The sequence below is a fragment of the Haemaphysalis longicornis genome, unplaced genomic scaffold (genome assembly GCF_048455015.1).
Source record: "Haemaphysalis longicornis isolate Haplotype H1 unplaced genomic scaffold, Haemaphysalis longicornis Haplotype H1 scaffold_2, whole genome shotgun sequence".
In the NCBI taxonomy this organism is placed as follows: Eukaryota; Metazoa; Arthropoda; class Arachnida; order Ixodida; family Ixodidae; genus Haemaphysalis; species Haemaphysalis longicornis.
Window position 1 is genome coordinate 84,415,384 of NW_027526295.1, and position 14,221 is coordinate 84,429,604.

Consider the following 14,221-nt stretch of genomic DNA (forward strand, 5'->3'; position numbering starts at 1 on the left):
AAAAAGATGCGAGAGCGACAAACCGCCTTCGCGAACTCTTCGAAAAAGATTCGTCCTACTTGTCCTTTCCCAGGACGAGCCCCAAACAAAAACAGCACAAACGCGATGCAGCCGCTGAACATTGGCGCGAGAACAGTGGATCACTTGCAAAACGTACCAAAGTTTCGCGAACAAAAATATGTTTCACACCGTTGCGCGCGCAAACATCGACAGCGCACGCCCCTTCCCTTCCCACTTTTCCGCTTTATCACGCAACGCAGTCGTCTGGCTTCGCCAGAACGGGTCGCTATCTCTGTAGTTTTCAAGTGGAACGCCTAAATATTTGACCGGCACAATCAGCCAGTTCATACCTTCAAAGACAGTAGCGGTTACGTCCCAATTGCCATGCCAGAATCCCAAGCACTTGCTCCAATTTACCGAGCTCCCAGTATATTCACAAAACGTCTTAAGCAACGCAACTGCAGTACTAATGCTTTTTCTGTCACGACAAAATAAAGCGATGTCATCCGCGTATGCCAATACACGTACCTCGCATGCCTGCAACTGGAAACCATGAATACTATTGCTGTTTATTATGCTAGCACAAAACTACTCGATGTACAAACAAAACAGTAAATGGGACAGCGGGCATCCTTGCCGTACTGAACGCGTGACGTATATTGGGCGGCTAACTGACTTATTTATTACCAGCCTTGTTGAACACTCCTTATACGCCAGTCTTACGCCCTCCGTTATTACTTTCCCTAGGTTTACTTTTTCCAAAATAGTATAGAGTAGCTCATGAGAGACCTTATCAAATGCCTTCTCAAGGTCTATTTGCAGCATGGCTACAACCTCATTCATGCAGTCACAACACTCGAGAATGCTCCGTGCTATGTGTATATTACTAGTTATAGACAATCCTTTTATTCCACATGCTTCGTGTTCACCTACTATGTCTATTATCACACTCTGTAACCTCCTTGCTAAGACTTTCATTAATATTTTATAATCTACATTCGTAAAAGATATCGGCCTATACGCATTTACTTTTCTGAGCTCTTCTTTTACATCTGTTTTGGGTATGAGTACAGTTTGCGATTGTGAGAACGAAGGGGGCAGTCTTTCCAGTGTGTAGGCTTCTGAGTAAAGGTCACATAAAACTGGACTTAGGTTATTGCGGAAAGCTTTGTAGAACGCCGTGCACAACGCGTCAGGGCCTGGAGACTTTCCCGGACTTAATTCATCGATAGCCTTCTTAACCTCTTCCACTGTAATTGGTACTTCTAAATTTTCTTTCACCTCTTCATCTATCGTCGACAAGAATCTTAAAAAATTGTCCTTAAACCCTTCTAAGTTTGCAGGTTGGCACGAAAACAAACCATCATAAAAATCACAAAAGGCATAACTAATTGCTTGTTGTTCATCAAGAACCTGCCCTTTATACTCTATTTCCGCAATACAGTTGCGGGTCGCGTATCTCTTTTCAGAGTTAAGTGCTCTCTTTGTAGGGGCTTCCCCTAACATGAACTTTTCTGCACGGGCTCGCACTATCGCACCATGATATTTCTCTTGTTCTATAGCTTCTAACTGATGTTTCAAAGTTTTAATGTCTTCCTTGAACAGTCCAGGTGACTCGCACTCTAGGCAGAAAGAGTCTCCAGGTTTCCTCTAAGCAGAACTTCCTTTTTCCGTTTATCATAATTTAAGGCAGTTGACCTTTCCAATGCTGTCATATTAATATCTGATTTAAAGTTCTCCCACTTAGAGGCACAGTCACATGTATCCTGTTCAAAGTTCCTGATCTTTTTCGTTACTTCTTTTACAAATTCTTCATCCTTCAATAATAAGCTGTTCATTTTCCAGAAATCCCAGTTGAACGTCTTTTTATCTTTGCGCTTTCCAATCAAGAACGACACTAGGCAATGGTCGCTGAATGACACAGCTGTAACACTATACTCAGAGCACTCCGGCGCAAGTTCTAACGACACATAAGCTCGGTCTAATCTTGCGTGGCTCGTTCCTTGAAAGTGGGTAAACTGGATATGCGTCTTGCATTCCAACATATCCCCCACATCTTCCAAACCAAAATCTGCCGTGACACCATTCAATGCAATCGTGCTTCCGTCGCGATAAGGAGTGCCACTTGATTTTCGCGAGCCGAGCACACACAATTAAAGTCTCCCAGTAACACAAGAGCCAGTTCTGTGTCAAGCCAGGCCCGCAACTCTTCAAAAAACACTTTTCTTCCGTCGACCTTTGTAGGCGCGTACACACAAACAATCCGCCATTCTTTTGACGCTAAAATAAAATCACAAACAACAAAGCGCCCATTTAAACTCGACGTAACGTTTTGCACTACTACACCGCTGCTCCGACGTATTAAAATCAGACAACCTGCCGACAATCCCACCGCATGGCTGACACAAACTTCATAACTAGGACTAAACACACCAACTATCTTTTCAGTGCTTTGCTTGGTCTCTACTTTCGTCTCCTGAAAGGCTACGACATCTAACTCCCTCTTCTTGATGATTCTGTACAACTGACTGTGACGTTTACGCTCGGAAAGGCCGCGTACATTAAGGGTGGCACAACGCAGATGATGAAATGAACACCGCATGAACGGAAGATGAAGTCAAGTAACACACTGTTACACACACGTTTCAGGAACACTAGCCCCGCCCCCTTTTCTACCCCTCAAAAAAAGAAAAAGTGTTGTCCGTGCCGTAACGCTCATTCGAAGACCTCCCGCGCAAAAAACAGCAAACGTTTCGCTTACGGAGGCTTCCCCGCCGCTGGTCCTCTGTCGTAAGGCATGGTGTTGGGCTTTGGCTTGAAGCTTGGGCGTCTCAGCATAACCCCGCCCACACTTGCCTTGACGTTGCCGGAGTCACCAGAGTCCTCACGCTTATCGTCCTCCTTACACGGCCGCTTGACGGTGGCTTCCGGGTCGTCTCCGTCGCCGTTGCCGGCGTCACGCAGTTCACGTGTTAAGGCGGTTTTCGTCGAACCCGCCCCAACACACTCCTCACTTTTCGCGTCCCGCACAGGTGCCACCGGTGCTGGGTCGTTCTGGGAGGTCGACTGCGGCTCCACGGGAGCAGCATTTACGTCCTCCACGTCTGGTTGCGCCAAAGGGTCCCCGGGTGCGGACGCACCACCTCCGCCGGCTGCCGCAGCCTCCGCCTCCTCCTCGTCCATACGGCTTTCAGCCGCGTCCGCGTCTCCGACAGGTCCGGTGACATGTGCATACGTCCGCACGCACTGCGTCGCTTCGTGACCGAAGCGGCGGCAGACAGTGCAGCGCGGCACCTTGCAGTCGCGCCTCATATGGCCCGTCCCCGAGCAGCGGAGGCACTGCGGGGCCCGGCCTGGAACGACCACGAGCGCCTGACCGCCCGAAACCCGGAGCTCGTGCGGCAGGTCGTCGAGCCTCACGCCGGCGTTGAGCCTGAGGGTCAGCGACCGCGTCGTCGAACCTTTCTCATTTATGCCCTTGACACGCCACCTCTCGCGTCCGATGTCGACAACATGGCCGTAAGGAAGCAGCGCCGCTCGCACCTCGTCGTCCGGCACGTTGTACAGAATCCAGTGCAGTTTCATCTGCACATCCTGGTTCGCCGGATCGATGACGAGGCACCGGCGCTCCTTCAATTTCACGTCGGTGGCCGCGAGCATGCGCTTTACACCGCTTTCGTACCTGAATGTCAGGGCCCATGCGTCGTTCATTTGATACGCCCCCAAGGCAAGCACCTCGGGGAGCAGTTCCAAACGAGCCAAAGTGTCCCTGAAATTTCGACGCGATAAGGCCTCGCACGAACGTCCGCATGAAGAAAAATGGTGTTTAAAACACACCGACCTGTTGGCAGCATTGGCAAACTGACGGGGTAATCTCCGGATTCCTGGCCAAAAAACCTGTTTCCGCGGCCAGACATGGCCGCATTCACCGCTCCTGAGGAGCCAATCATCCCGCGTCCGCACACTAGCGCGGCCGGAAGCAGAATGATTGCGCCACGGAGGCGGGACGGAGATCCCGACTGCAAAACAGCGCACGAATGCTACCCACCTAGACTCCGCAGTCAAAAAAGGATTCCATACAACTTTCTTTTAAAAAGACAGCAGGAATAATCGCCAAGAAAAAAAACGTGCCCGCAAGCAGCACTCTTTTCGCCCCCGGGAGGGCTCGAACCTCCAACCTTTCGGTTAACAGCCGAACGCGCTAGCCGATTGCGCCACGGAGGCGGGACGGAGATGCCGACTGCAAAACAGCGCGAGAATGCTACCCACCTGAGTCCGCAGTCAAAAAATGAATCCATAGAACTTTCTTTTAGAAAAGACAGCAGGAATATTCGCCAAGAAAAAAAAACGTGCCCGCAAGCAGCACTCTTTTCGCCACCGGGAGGGCTCGAACCTCCAACCTTTCGGTTAAAAGCCGAACGCGCTAGCCGATTGCGCCACGGAGGCGGGACGGAGATGCCGACTGCAAAACAGCGCACGAATGCTACCCACCTAGAGTCCGCAGTCAAAAAATATTTTCCTAGAACTTTCATTTAGAAAAGGCAGCGGTAATAATCCCTAAGAAAAAAAACGTGCCCGCAACAAGCAACCGTTTCGCCCCCGGGAGGGCTCGAACCTCCAACCTTTCGGTTAACAGCCGAACGCGCTAGCCGATTGCGCCACGGAGGCGGGACGGAGATGCCGACTGCAAAACAGCGCACTGTTACCCACCCAGAGTCCGCAGTCAAAAAATATTTTCATAGAACTTTCATTTAGAAAAGGCAGCGGTAATAATCCCTAAGAAAAAAAACGTGCCCGCAACAAGCAACCGTTTCGCCCCCGGGAGGGCTCGAACCTCCAACCTTTCGGTTAACAGCCGAACGCACTAGCCGATTGTGCCACGGAGGCGGGACGGAGATGCCGACTGCAAAACAGTGCACGAATGCTACCCACCTAGAGTCCGCAATCAAAAAACGAATCCATAGAACTTTCATTTAGAAAAGGCACCGGGAATTATCCCCAGGAAAAAAACGTGCCCGCAAGCAGCCTTGCTGTCGCCCCCGGGGGGGCTCGAACCTCCAACCTTTCGGTTAACAGCCGAACGCGCTAGCCGATTGCGCCGCGGAGGCGGGACGAGATGCCGACTGCAAAACAGCTCAAGAATGCTACCCACCTGAGTCCGCAGTCAAAAAATGAATCCATAGAACTTTCTTTAAGAAAAGACAGCAGGAATATTCGCCAAGAAAAAAAAAACGTGCCCGCAAGCAGCACTCTTTTCGCCACCGGGAGGGCTCGAACCTCCAACCTTTCGGTTAACAGCCGAACGCGCTAGCCGATTGCACCACGGAGGCGGGACGGAGATGCCGACTGCCAAACAGCGCACGAATGCTACCCAACTAGAGTCCGCAGTCAAAAAATATTTTCATAGAACTTTCATTTAGAAAAGGCAGCGGTAATAATCCCTAAGAAAAAAACGTGCCCGCAACAAGCAACCGTTTCGCCCTCGGGAGGGCTCGAACCTCCAACCTTTCGGTTAACAGCCGAACGCGCTAGCCGATTGCGCCACGGAGCCGGGACGGAGATGCCGACTGCAAAACAGCGCACGAATGTTACCCACCCAGAGTCCGCAGTCAAAAAATATTTTCATAGAACTTTCATTTAGAAAAGGCAGCGGTAATAATCCCTAAGAAAAAAAACGTGCCCGCAACAAGCAACCGTTTCGCCCCCGGGAGGGCTCGAACCTCCAACCTTTCGGTTAACAGCCGAACGCGCTAGCCGATTGCGCCACGGAGGCGGGACGGAGATGCCGACTGCAAAACAGCGCACGAATGCTACCCACCTAGAGTCCGCAGTCAAAAAATATTTTCATAGAACTTTCATTTAGAAAAGGCAGCGGTAATAATCCCTAAGAAAAAAAACGTGCCCGCAACAAGCAACCGTTTCGCCTACGGGAGGGCTCGAACCTCCAACCTTTCGGTTAACAGCCGAACGCGCTAGCCGATCGCGCCACGGAGGCGGGACGGAGATGCCGAATGCAAAACAGTGCACGAATGCTACCCACCTAGAGTCCGCAGTCAAAAAACGAATCCAGAGAACTTTCATTTAGAAAAGGCACCGGGAATTATCCCCAGGAAAAAAACGTGCCCGCAAGCAGCCTTGCTGTCGCCCCCGGGGGGGCCCGAACCTCCAACCTTTCGGTTAACAGCCGAACGCGCTAGCCGATTGCGCCACGGAGGCGGGACGGAGATGCCGACTGCAAAACAGTGCACGAATGCTACCCACCTAGAGTCCGCAGTCAAAAAATGAATCCATAGAACTTTCATTTAGAAAAGGCACCGGGAATATTCCCTAAGAAAAAAAACGTGCCCGCAACAAGCAACCGTTTCGCCCCGGGAGGGCTCGAACCTCCAACCTTTCGGTTAACAGCCGAACGCGCTAGCCGATTGCGCCACGGAGGCGGGACGGAAATGCCGACTGCAAAACAGTGCACGAATGCTACCCACCTAGAGTCCGCAGTCAAAAATGAATCCATAGAACTTTCATTTAGAAAAGGCACCGGGAATCATCCCTAAGAAAAAAAACGTGCCCGCAACAAGCAACCGTTTCGCCCCCGGGGGGCCCGAACCTCCAACCTTTCGGTTAACAGCCGAACGCGCTAGCCGATTGCGCCACGGAGGCGGGACGGAGATGCCGACTGCAAAACAGTGCACGAATGCTACCCACCCAGAGTCCGCAGTCAAAAAACGAATCCATAGAACTTTCATTTAGAAAAGGCACCGGGAATTATCCCCAGGAAAAAAACGTGCCCGCAAGCAGCCCTGCTGTCGCCCCCGGGGGGGCCCGAACCTCCAACCTTTCGGTTAACAGCCGAACGCGCTAGCCGATTGCGCCACGGAGGCGGGACGGAGATGCCGACTGCAAAACAGTGCACGAATGCTACCCACCTAGAGTCCGCAGTCAAAAAATGAATCCATAGAACTTTCATTTAGAAAAGACAGCAGGAATATTTGCCAAGAAAAAAAACGTGCCCGCAAGCAGCACTCTTTTCGCCCCCGGGAGGGCTCAAACCTCCAACCTTTCGGTTAACAGCCGAACGCGCTAGCCGATTGACCCACGGAGGCGGGACGGAGATGCCGACTGCAAAACAGCGCACGAATGCTACCCACCTAGAGTCCGCAGTCAAAAAATGATTTCATAGAACATTCATTTAGAAAAGGCAGCGGGAATAATCCCCAAGAAAAAAAAACGTGCCCGCAACCAGCAACCGTTTCGCCCCCAGGAGGGCTCGAACCTCCAACCTTTCGGTTAACAGCCGAACGCGCTAGCCGATTGCGCCACGGAGGCGGGACAGAGATGCCGACTGCAAAACAGCGCACGAATGCTACCCACCTAGAGTCCGCAGTCAAAAAATGATTCCATAGAACTTTCATGTAGAAAAGGCAGCGGGAATAATCCCCAAGAAAAAAACGTGCCCGCAAGCAGCACTCTTTTCGCCCCCGGGATGGTGCGAACCTCCAACCTTTCGCTTAACAGCCGAACGCGCTAGCCGATTGCGCCACGGAGGCGGGACGGAGATGCCGACTGCAAAACAGCGCAAGAATGCTACCCACCTAGAGTCCGCAGTCAAAAAATGAATCCATAGAACTTTCTCTTAAAAAAGACAGCAGGAATATTCGCCAAGAAAAAAAACGTGCCCGCAAGCAGCACTCTTTTCGCCACCGGGAGGGCTCGAACCTCCAACCTTTCGGTTAACAGCCGAACGCGCTAGCCGGTTGCTCCACGGAGGCGGGACGGAGATGCCGACTGCAAAACAGCGCAGGAATGCTACCCACCTAGAGTCCGCAGTCAAAAAATATTTTCATAGAACTTTCATTTAGAAAAGGCAGCGGTAATAATCCCTAAGAAAAAAAAACGTGCCCGCAACAAGCAACCGTTTCGCCCCCGGGAGGGCTCGAACCTCGAACCTTTTGGTTAACAGCCGAACGCGCTAGCCGATTGCGCCACGGAGGCAGGACGGAGATGCCGACTGCAAAACAGCGCACGAATGTTACCCACCCAGAGTCCGCAGTCAAAAAATAATTCCATACAACTTTCTTTTAGAAAAGCCAGCGGAAATAATCCCCAAGAAAAAAAACGTGCCCACAACCAGCAACCGTTTCGCCCCCAGGAGGGCTCGAACCTCCAACCTTTCGGTTAACAGCCGAACGCGCTAGCCAATTGCGCCACGGAGGCGGGACAGAGATGCCGACTGCAAAACAGCGCACGAATGTTACCCACCTAGAGTCTGCAGTCAAAAAATGATTCCATAGAACTTTCATGTAGAAAAGGCAGCGGGAATAATCCCCAAGCAAAAAAACGTTCCCGCAAGCAGCACTCTTTTCGCCCCCGGGATGGTGCGAACCTCCAACCTTTCGCTTAACAGCCGAACGCGCTAGCCGATTGCGCCACGGAGGCGGGACGGAGATGCCGACTGCAAAACAGCGCACGAATGCTACCCACCTAGACTCCGCAGTCAAAAAATGAATCCATAGAACTTTCTTTTAGAAAAAACAGCAGGAATATTCACCAAGAAAAAAAAACGTGCCCGCAAGCAGCACTCTTTTCGCCACCGGGAGGGCTCGAACCTCCAACCTTTCGGTTAACAGCCGAACGCGCTAGCCGATTGCGCCACGGAGGCGGGACGGAGATGCCGACTGCAAAACAGCGCACGAATGCTACCCACCTAGAGTCCGCCGTCAAAAAATGATTCCATAGAACTTTCATTTAGAAAAGGCAGCGGAAAAATCCCCAGGAAAAAACGTGCCCGCAAGCAGCCTTGATGTCGCCCGCGGGGGGGCTCGAACCTCGAACCTTTCGGTTAACTGCTGAACGCGCTAGCCGATTGCGCCACGGAGGCGGGACGGAGATGCCGACTGCAAAACAGCGCACGAATGTTACCCACCCAGACTCCGCAGTCAAAAAATATTTTCATAGAACTTTTATTTAGAAAAGGCAGCGGTAATAATCTCTAAGAAAAAAAACGTGCCTGCAACAAGCAACCGTTTCGCCCCCGGGAGGGCTCGAACCTCCAACCTTTCGGTTAACAGCCGAACGCGCTAGCCGATTGCGCCACGGAGGCGGGACGGAAATTCCGACTGCAAAACAGTGCACGAATGCTACCCACCTAGAGTCCGCAGTCAAAAAACGAATCCATAGAACTTTCAATTAGAAAAGGAACCGGGAATAATCCCCAGGAAAAAAAACGTGCCCGCAAGCAGCCTTGCTGTCGCCCCCGGGGGGGCTCGAACCTCCAACCTTTCGGTTAACAGCCAAACGCGCTAGCCGATTGCGCCACGGAGGCGGGACGGAGATGCCGACTGCAAAAGAGTGCACGAATGCTACCCACCTAGAGCCCGCAGTTAAAAAATGAATCCATAGAACTTTCATTTAGAAAAGGCACCGGGAATAATCCCCAGGAAAAAAAACGTGCCCGCAAGTAGCCTTGCTGTCGCCCCCGGGGGGGCTCGAACCTCCAACCTTTCGGTTAACAGCCGAACGCGCTAGCCGATTGCGCCACGGAGGCGGGACGGAGTTGCCGACTGCAAAACAGCGCACGAATGCTACCCACCTAGAGTCCGCAGTCAAAAAATGATTTCATAGAACATTCATTTAGAAAAGGCAGCGGGAATAATCCCCAAGAAAAAAAAACGTGCCCGCAACCAGCAACCGTTTCGCCCCCAGGAGGGCTCGAACCTCGAACCTTTCGGTTAACAGCCGAACGCGCTAGCCGATTGCGCCACGGAGGCGGGACAGAGATGCCGACTGCAAAACAGCGCACGAATGCTACCCACCTAGAGTCCGCAGTCAAAAAATGATTCCATAGAACTTTGATGTAGAAAAGGCAGCGGGAATATTCCCCAAGAAAAAAACGTGCCCGCAAGCAGCACTCTTTTCGCCCCCGGGATGGTGCGAACCTCCAACCTTTCGCTTAACAGCCGAACGCGCTAGCCGATTGCGCCACGGAGGCGGGACGGAGATGCCGACTGCAAAACAGCGCAAGAATGCTACCCACCTAGAGTCCGCAGTCAAAAAATGAATCCATAGAACTTTCTCTTAAAAAAGACAGCAGGAATATTCGCCAAGAAAAAAAACGTGCCCGCAAGCAGCACTCTTTTCGCCACCGGGAGGGCTCGAACCTCCAACCTTTCGGTTAACAGCCGAACGCGCTAGCCGGTTGCGCCACGGAGGCGGGACGGAGATGCCGACTGCAAAACAGCGCAGGAATGCTACCCACCTAGAGTCCGCAGTCAAAAAATATTTTCATAGAACTTTCATTTAGAAAAGGCAGCGGTAATAATCCCTAAGAAAAAAAAAACGTGCCCGCAACAAGCAACCGTTTCGCCCCCGGGAGGGCTCGAACCTCGAACCTTTTGGTTAACAGCCGAACGCGCTAGCCGATTGCGCCACGGAGGCAGGACGGAGATGCCGACTGCAAAACAGCGCACGAATGTTACCCACCCAGAGTCCGCAGTCAAAAAATAATTCCATAGAACTTTCTTTTAGAAAAGCCAGCGGAAATAATCCCCAAGAAAAAAAACGTGCCCACAACCAGCAACCGTTTCGCCCCCAGGAGGGCTCGAACCTCCAACCTTTCGGTTAACAGCCGAACGCGCTAGCCAATTGCGCCACGGAGGCGGGACAGAGATGCCGACTGCAAAACAGCGCACGAATGTTACCCACCTAGAGTCTGCAGTCAAAAAATGATTCCATAGAACTTTGATGTAGAAAAGGCAGCGGGAATATTCCCCAAGAAAAAAACGTGCCCGCAAGCAGCACTCTTTTCGCCCCCGGGATGGTGCGAACCTCCAACCTTTCGCTTAACAGCCGAACGCGCTAGCCGATTGCGCCACGGAGGCGGGACGGAGATGCCGACTGCAAAACAGCGCAAGAATGCTACCCACCTAGAGTCCGCAGTCAAAAAATGAATCCATAGAACTTTCTCTTAAAAAAGACAGCAGGAATATTCGCCAAGAAAAAAAACGTGCCCGCAAGCAGCACTCTTTTCGCCACCGGGAGGGCTCGAACCTCCAACCTTTCGGTTAACAGCCGAACGCGCTAGCCGGTTGCGCCACGGAGGCGGGACGGAGATGCCGACTGCAAAACAGCGCAGGAATGCTACCCACCTAGAGTCCGCAGTCAAAAAATATTTTCATAGAACTTTCATTTAGAAAAGGCAGCGGTAATAATCCCTAAGAAAAAAAAAACGTGCCCGCAACAAGCAACCGTTTCGCCCCCGGGAGGGCTCGAACCTCGAACCTTTTGGTTAACAGCCGAACGCGCTAGCCGATTGCGCCACGGAGGCAGGACGGAGATGCCGACTGCAAAACAGCGCACGAATGTTACCCACCCAGAGTCCGCAGTCAAAAAATAATTCCATAGAACTTTCTTTTAGAAAAGCCAGCGGAAATAATCCCCAAGAAAAAAAACGTGCCCACAACCAGCAACCGTTTCGCCCCCAGGAGGGCTCGAACCTCCAACCTTTCGGTTAACAGCCGAACGCGCTAGCCAATTGCGCCACGGAGGCGGGACAGAGATGCCGACTGCAAAACAGCGCACGAATGTTACCCACCTAGAGTCTGCAGTCAAAAAATGATTCCATAGAACTTTCATGTAGAAAAGGCAGCGGGAATAATCCCCAAGCAAAAAAACGTTCCCGCAAGCAGCACTCTTTTCGCCCCCGGGATGGTGCGAACCTCCAACCTTTCGCTTAACAGCCGAACGCGCTAGCCGATTGCGCCACGGAGGCGGGACGGAGATGCCGACTGCAAAACAGCGCACGAAGGCTACCCACCTAGACTCCGCAGTCAAAAAATGAATCCATAGAACTTTCTTTTAGAAAAAACAGCAGGAATATTCACCAAGAAAAAAAAACGTGCCCGCAAGCAGCACTCTTTTCGCCACCGGGAGGGCTCGAACCTCCAACCTTTCGGTTAACAGCCGAACGCGCTAGCCGATTGCGCCACGGAGGCGGGACGGAGATGCCGACTGCAAAACAGCGCACGAATGCTACCCACCTAGAGTCCGCCGTCAAAAAATGATTCCATAGAACTTTCATTTAGAAAAGGCAGCGGAAAAATCCCCAGGAAAAAAACGTGCCCGCAAGCAGCCTTGATGTCGCCCGCGGGGGGGCTCGAACCTCGAACCTTTCGGTTAACTGCCGAACGCGCTAACCGATTGCGCCACGGAGGCGGGACGGAGATGCCGACTGCAAAACAGCGCACGAATGTTACCCACCCAGACTCCGCAGTCAAAACATATTTTCATAGAACTTTCATTTAGAAAAGGCAGCGGTAATAATCCCTAAGAAAAAAAACGTGCCCGCAAGCAGCACTCTTTTCGCCCCAGGGAGGGCTCGAACCTCCAACCTTTCGGTTAACAGCCGAACGCGCTAGCCGATTGCGCCACGGAGGCGGGACGGAGATGCCGACTGCAAAACAGCGCACGAATGCTACCCACCTAGAGTCCGCAGTCAAAAAATGATTCCATAGAACATTCATTTAGAAAAGGCACCGGGAATAATCCCCAGGAAAAAAAACGTGCCCGCAAGCAGCCTTGCTGTCGCCCCCGGGGGGGCTCGAACCTCCAACCTTCCGGTTAACAGCCGAACGCGCTAGCCGATTGCGCCACGGAGGCGGGACGGAGATGCCGACCTCAAAACAGTGCACGAATGCTACCCATCTAGAGTCCGCAGTCAAAAAATGAATCCATAGAACTTTCATTTAGAAAAGGCACCGGGAATAATCCCCAGGAAAAAAAACGTGCCCGCAAGCAGCCTTGCTGTCGCCCCCGGGGGGGCTCGAACCTCCAACCTTTCGGTTAACAGCCGAACGCGCTAGCCGATTGCGCCACGGAGGCGGGACGGAGTTGCCGACTGCAAAACAGCGCACGAATGCTACCCACCTAGAGTCCGCAGTCAAAAAATGAATCCATAGAACTTTCTTTTAGAAAAGACAGCAGGAATATTTGCCAAGAAAAAAATCGTGCCCGCAAGCAGCACTCTTTTCGCCCCCGGGAGGGTTCAAACCTCCAACCTTTCGGTTACCAGCCGAACGCGCTAGCCGATTGCGCACGGAGGCGGGACGGAGATGCCGACTGCAAAACAGCGCACGAATGCTACCCACCTAGAGTCCGCAGTCAAAAAATGATTCCATAGAACATTCATTTAGAAAAGGCACCGGGAATAATTCCCAGGAAAAAAAACGTGCCCGCAAGCAGCCTTGCTGTCGCCCCCGGGGGGGCTCGAACATCCAACCTTTCGGTTAACAGCCGAACGCGCTAGCCGATTGCGCCACGGAGTCGGGACGGAGATGCCGACTGCAAAACAGCGCACAAATGTTACCCACCCAGAGTCCGCAGTCAAAAAATAATTCCATAGAACTTTCATTTAGAAAAGCCAGCGGAAATTATCCCCAAGAAAAAAAACGTGCCTGCAACCAGCAACCGTTTCGCCCCCAGGACGGCTCGAACCTCCAACCTTTCGGTTAACAGCCGAACGCGCTAGCCGATTGCGCCACGGAGGCGGGACGGAGATGCCGACTGCAAAACAGCGCACAAATGTTACCCACCCAGAGTCCGCAGTCAAAAAATAATTCCATAGAACTTTCATTTAGAAAAGGCAGCGGTAATAATCCCTAAGAAAAAAAACGTGCCCGCAACAAGCAACCGTTTCGCCCCCGGGAGGGCTCGAACCTCCAACTCTTCGGTTAACAGCCGAACGCGCTAGCCGATTGCGCCACGGAGGCGGGACGGAGATGCCGACTGCAAAACAGCGCACAAATGTTACCCACCCAGAGTCCGCAGTCAAAAAATAATTCCATAGAACTTTCATTTAGAAAAGGCAGCGGGAATAATCCCAAGGAAAAAAAAACGTGCCCGCAAGCAGCCTTGCTGTCGCCCGCGGGGGGGGCTCGAACCTCGAACATTTCGGTTAACTGCCGAACGCGTTAGCCGATTGCGCCACGGAGGCTTTTTTTTTTTTTTTTTTTTTTTTTTTCTTTATTGCCACACTTTGACAGAGAACAAGCACACAAAGCAAGAAAAACAGGTACACAAAGCTGTAACATACACTGTTAAAACTGCTAACAGTCTTTTGCTAGCAGGAAATGGCTAAAACTGCTTAAGGTTTGTCAGCGACTCCATTACTGGAAGCCATTCCGGGGGGTTAGGCCGAGTCTTCCAAACCTCTACAATCAAACGAACAGTT

General features: G+C 51.9%; 34 non-coding genes across 34 annotated transcripts; all 34 read right to left on the bottom strand.

The window, feature by feature from the left end:
- Positions 1-4,150: 4,150 nt before the first annotated feature.
- Trnan-guu (transfer RNA asparagine (anticodon GUU)) lies at positions 4,151-4,224 on the bottom strand. Its single transcript has one exon. It is a non-coding gene; the product is annotated as a tRNA-Asn (tRNA).
- A 148-nt stretch (positions 4,225-4,372) lies between these two features.
- On the bottom strand, positions 4,373-4,446 carry Trnak-uuu (transfer RNA lysine (anticodon UUU)). The gene has a single exon. It is a non-coding gene; the product is annotated as a tRNA-Lys (tRNA).
- Positions 4,447-4,594: 148 nt separating this feature from the next.
- On the bottom strand, positions 4,595-4,668 carry Trnan-guu (transfer RNA asparagine (anticodon GUU)). The gene has a single exon. It is a non-coding gene; the product is annotated as a tRNA-Asn (tRNA).
- Positions 4,669-4,813: 145 nt separating this feature from the next.
- On the bottom strand, positions 4,814-4,887 carry Trnan-guu (transfer RNA asparagine (anticodon GUU)). Its single transcript has one exon. It is a non-coding gene; the product is annotated as a tRNA-Asn (tRNA).
- A 147-nt stretch (positions 4,888-5,034) lies between these two features.
- On the bottom strand, positions 5,035-5,108 carry Trnan-guu (transfer RNA asparagine (anticodon GUU)). Its single transcript has one exon. It is a non-coding gene; the product is annotated as a tRNA-Asn (tRNA).
- Positions 5,109-5,256: 148 nt separating this feature from the next.
- Trnan-guu (transfer RNA asparagine (anticodon GUU)) lies at positions 5,257-5,330 on the bottom strand. The gene has a single exon. It is a non-coding gene; the product is annotated as a tRNA-Asn (tRNA).
- A 147-nt stretch (positions 5,331-5,477) lies between these two features.
- On the bottom strand, positions 5,478-5,551 carry Trnan-guu (transfer RNA asparagine (anticodon GUU)). The gene has a single exon. It is a non-coding gene; the product is annotated as a tRNA-Asn (tRNA).
- A 148-nt stretch (positions 5,552-5,699) lies between these two features.
- Positions 5,700-5,773, bottom strand: Trnan-guu (transfer RNA asparagine (anticodon GUU)). The gene has a single exon. It is a non-coding gene; the product is annotated as a tRNA-Asn (tRNA).
- A 148-nt stretch (positions 5,774-5,921) lies between these two features.
- On the bottom strand, positions 5,922-5,995 carry Trnan-guu (transfer RNA asparagine (anticodon GUU)). The gene has a single exon. It is a non-coding gene; the product is annotated as a tRNA-Asn (tRNA).
- Positions 5,996-6,142: 147 nt separating this feature from the next.
- Positions 6,143-6,216, bottom strand: Trnan-guu (transfer RNA asparagine (anticodon GUU)). Its single transcript has one exon. It is a non-coding gene; the product is annotated as a tRNA-Asn (tRNA).
- Positions 6,217-6,363: 147 nt separating this feature from the next.
- Trnan-guu (transfer RNA asparagine (anticodon GUU)) lies at positions 6,364-6,438 on the bottom strand. Its single transcript has one exon. It is a non-coding gene; the product is annotated as a tRNA-Asn (tRNA).
- Positions 6,439-6,584: 146 nt separating this feature from the next.
- On the bottom strand, positions 6,585-6,657 carry Trnan-guu (transfer RNA asparagine (anticodon GUU)). The gene has a single exon. It is a non-coding gene; the product is annotated as a tRNA-Asn (tRNA).
- A 147-nt stretch (positions 6,658-6,804) lies between these two features.
- Positions 6,805-6,878, bottom strand: Trnan-guu (transfer RNA asparagine (anticodon GUU)). Its single transcript has one exon. It is a non-coding gene; the product is annotated as a tRNA-Asn (tRNA).
- A 371-nt stretch (positions 6,879-7,249) lies between these two features.
- Positions 7,250-7,323, bottom strand: Trnan-guu (transfer RNA asparagine (anticodon GUU)). The gene has a single exon. It is a non-coding gene; the product is annotated as a tRNA-Asn (tRNA).
- A 369-nt stretch (positions 7,324-7,692) lies between these two features.
- On the bottom strand, positions 7,693-7,766 carry Trnan-guu (transfer RNA asparagine (anticodon GUU)). The gene has a single exon. It is a non-coding gene; the product is annotated as a tRNA-Asn (tRNA).
- Positions 7,767-7,915: 149 nt separating this feature from the next.
- Positions 7,916-7,989, bottom strand: Trnan-guu (transfer RNA asparagine (anticodon GUU)). The gene has a single exon. It is a non-coding gene; the product is annotated as a tRNA-Asn (tRNA).
- A 148-nt stretch (positions 7,990-8,137) lies between these two features.
- Positions 8,138-8,211, bottom strand: Trnan-guu (transfer RNA asparagine (anticodon GUU)). Its single transcript has one exon. It is a non-coding gene; the product is annotated as a tRNA-Asn (tRNA).
- A 371-nt stretch (positions 8,212-8,582) lies between these two features.
- Positions 8,583-8,656, bottom strand: Trnan-guu (transfer RNA asparagine (anticodon GUU)). Its single transcript has one exon. It is a non-coding gene; the product is annotated as a tRNA-Asn (tRNA).
- A 367-nt stretch (positions 8,657-9,023) lies between these two features.
- Positions 9,024-9,097, bottom strand: Trnan-guu (transfer RNA asparagine (anticodon GUU)). The gene has a single exon. It is a non-coding gene; the product is annotated as a tRNA-Asn (tRNA).
- Positions 9,098-9,245: 148 nt separating this feature from the next.
- Trnan-guu (transfer RNA asparagine (anticodon GUU)) lies at positions 9,246-9,319 on the bottom strand. Its single transcript has one exon. It is a non-coding gene; the product is annotated as a tRNA-Asn (tRNA).
- Positions 9,320-9,467: 148 nt separating this feature from the next.
- On the bottom strand, positions 9,468-9,541 carry Trnan-guu (transfer RNA asparagine (anticodon GUU)). Its single transcript has one exon. It is a non-coding gene; the product is annotated as a tRNA-Asn (tRNA).
- A 149-nt stretch (positions 9,542-9,690) lies between these two features.
- Trnan-guu (transfer RNA asparagine (anticodon GUU)) lies at positions 9,691-9,764 on the bottom strand. The gene has a single exon. It is a non-coding gene; the product is annotated as a tRNA-Asn (tRNA).
- Positions 9,765-10,133: 369 nt separating this feature from the next.
- Positions 10,134-10,207, bottom strand: Trnan-guu (transfer RNA asparagine (anticodon GUU)). The gene has a single exon. It is a non-coding gene; the product is annotated as a tRNA-Asn (tRNA).
- Positions 10,208-10,357: 150 nt separating this feature from the next.
- Positions 10,358-10,431, bottom strand: Trnan-guu (transfer RNA asparagine (anticodon GUU)). The gene has a single exon. It is a non-coding gene; the product is annotated as a tRNA-Asn (tRNA).
- A 148-nt stretch (positions 10,432-10,579) lies between these two features.
- Trnan-guu (transfer RNA asparagine (anticodon GUU)) lies at positions 10,580-10,653 on the bottom strand. Its single transcript has one exon. It is a non-coding gene; the product is annotated as a tRNA-Asn (tRNA).
- Positions 10,654-11,022: 369 nt separating this feature from the next.
- On the bottom strand, positions 11,023-11,096 carry Trnan-guu (transfer RNA asparagine (anticodon GUU)). Its single transcript has one exon. It is a non-coding gene; the product is annotated as a tRNA-Asn (tRNA).
- A 150-nt stretch (positions 11,097-11,246) lies between these two features.
- On the bottom strand, positions 11,247-11,320 carry Trnan-guu (transfer RNA asparagine (anticodon GUU)). The gene has a single exon. It is a non-coding gene; the product is annotated as a tRNA-Asn (tRNA).
- A 148-nt stretch (positions 11,321-11,468) lies between these two features.
- Positions 11,469-11,542, bottom strand: Trnan-guu (transfer RNA asparagine (anticodon GUU)). Its single transcript has one exon. It is a non-coding gene; the product is annotated as a tRNA-Asn (tRNA).
- A 371-nt stretch (positions 11,543-11,913) lies between these two features.
- On the bottom strand, positions 11,914-11,987 carry Trnan-guu (transfer RNA asparagine (anticodon GUU)). Its single transcript has one exon. It is a non-coding gene; the product is annotated as a tRNA-Asn (tRNA).
- A 368-nt stretch (positions 11,988-12,355) lies between these two features.
- On the bottom strand, positions 12,356-12,429 carry Trnan-guu (transfer RNA asparagine (anticodon GUU)). The gene has a single exon. It is a non-coding gene; the product is annotated as a tRNA-Asn (tRNA).
- A 148-nt stretch (positions 12,430-12,577) lies between these two features.
- Trnan-guu (transfer RNA asparagine (anticodon GUU)) lies at positions 12,578-12,651 on the bottom strand. The gene has a single exon. It is a non-coding gene; the product is annotated as a tRNA-Asn (tRNA).
- Positions 12,652-12,799: 148 nt separating this feature from the next.
- On the bottom strand, positions 12,800-12,873 carry Trnan-guu (transfer RNA asparagine (anticodon GUU)). Its single transcript has one exon. It is a non-coding gene; the product is annotated as a tRNA-Asn (tRNA).
- A 591-nt stretch (positions 12,874-13,464) lies between these two features.
- Positions 13,465-13,538, bottom strand: Trnan-guu (transfer RNA asparagine (anticodon GUU)). Its single transcript has one exon. It is a non-coding gene; the product is annotated as a tRNA-Asn (tRNA).
- A 148-nt stretch (positions 13,539-13,686) lies between these two features.
- Positions 13,687-13,760, bottom strand: Trnan-guu (transfer RNA asparagine (anticodon GUU)). Its single transcript has one exon. It is a non-coding gene; the product is annotated as a tRNA-Asn (tRNA).
- Positions 13,761-14,221: the final 461 nt, after the last annotated feature.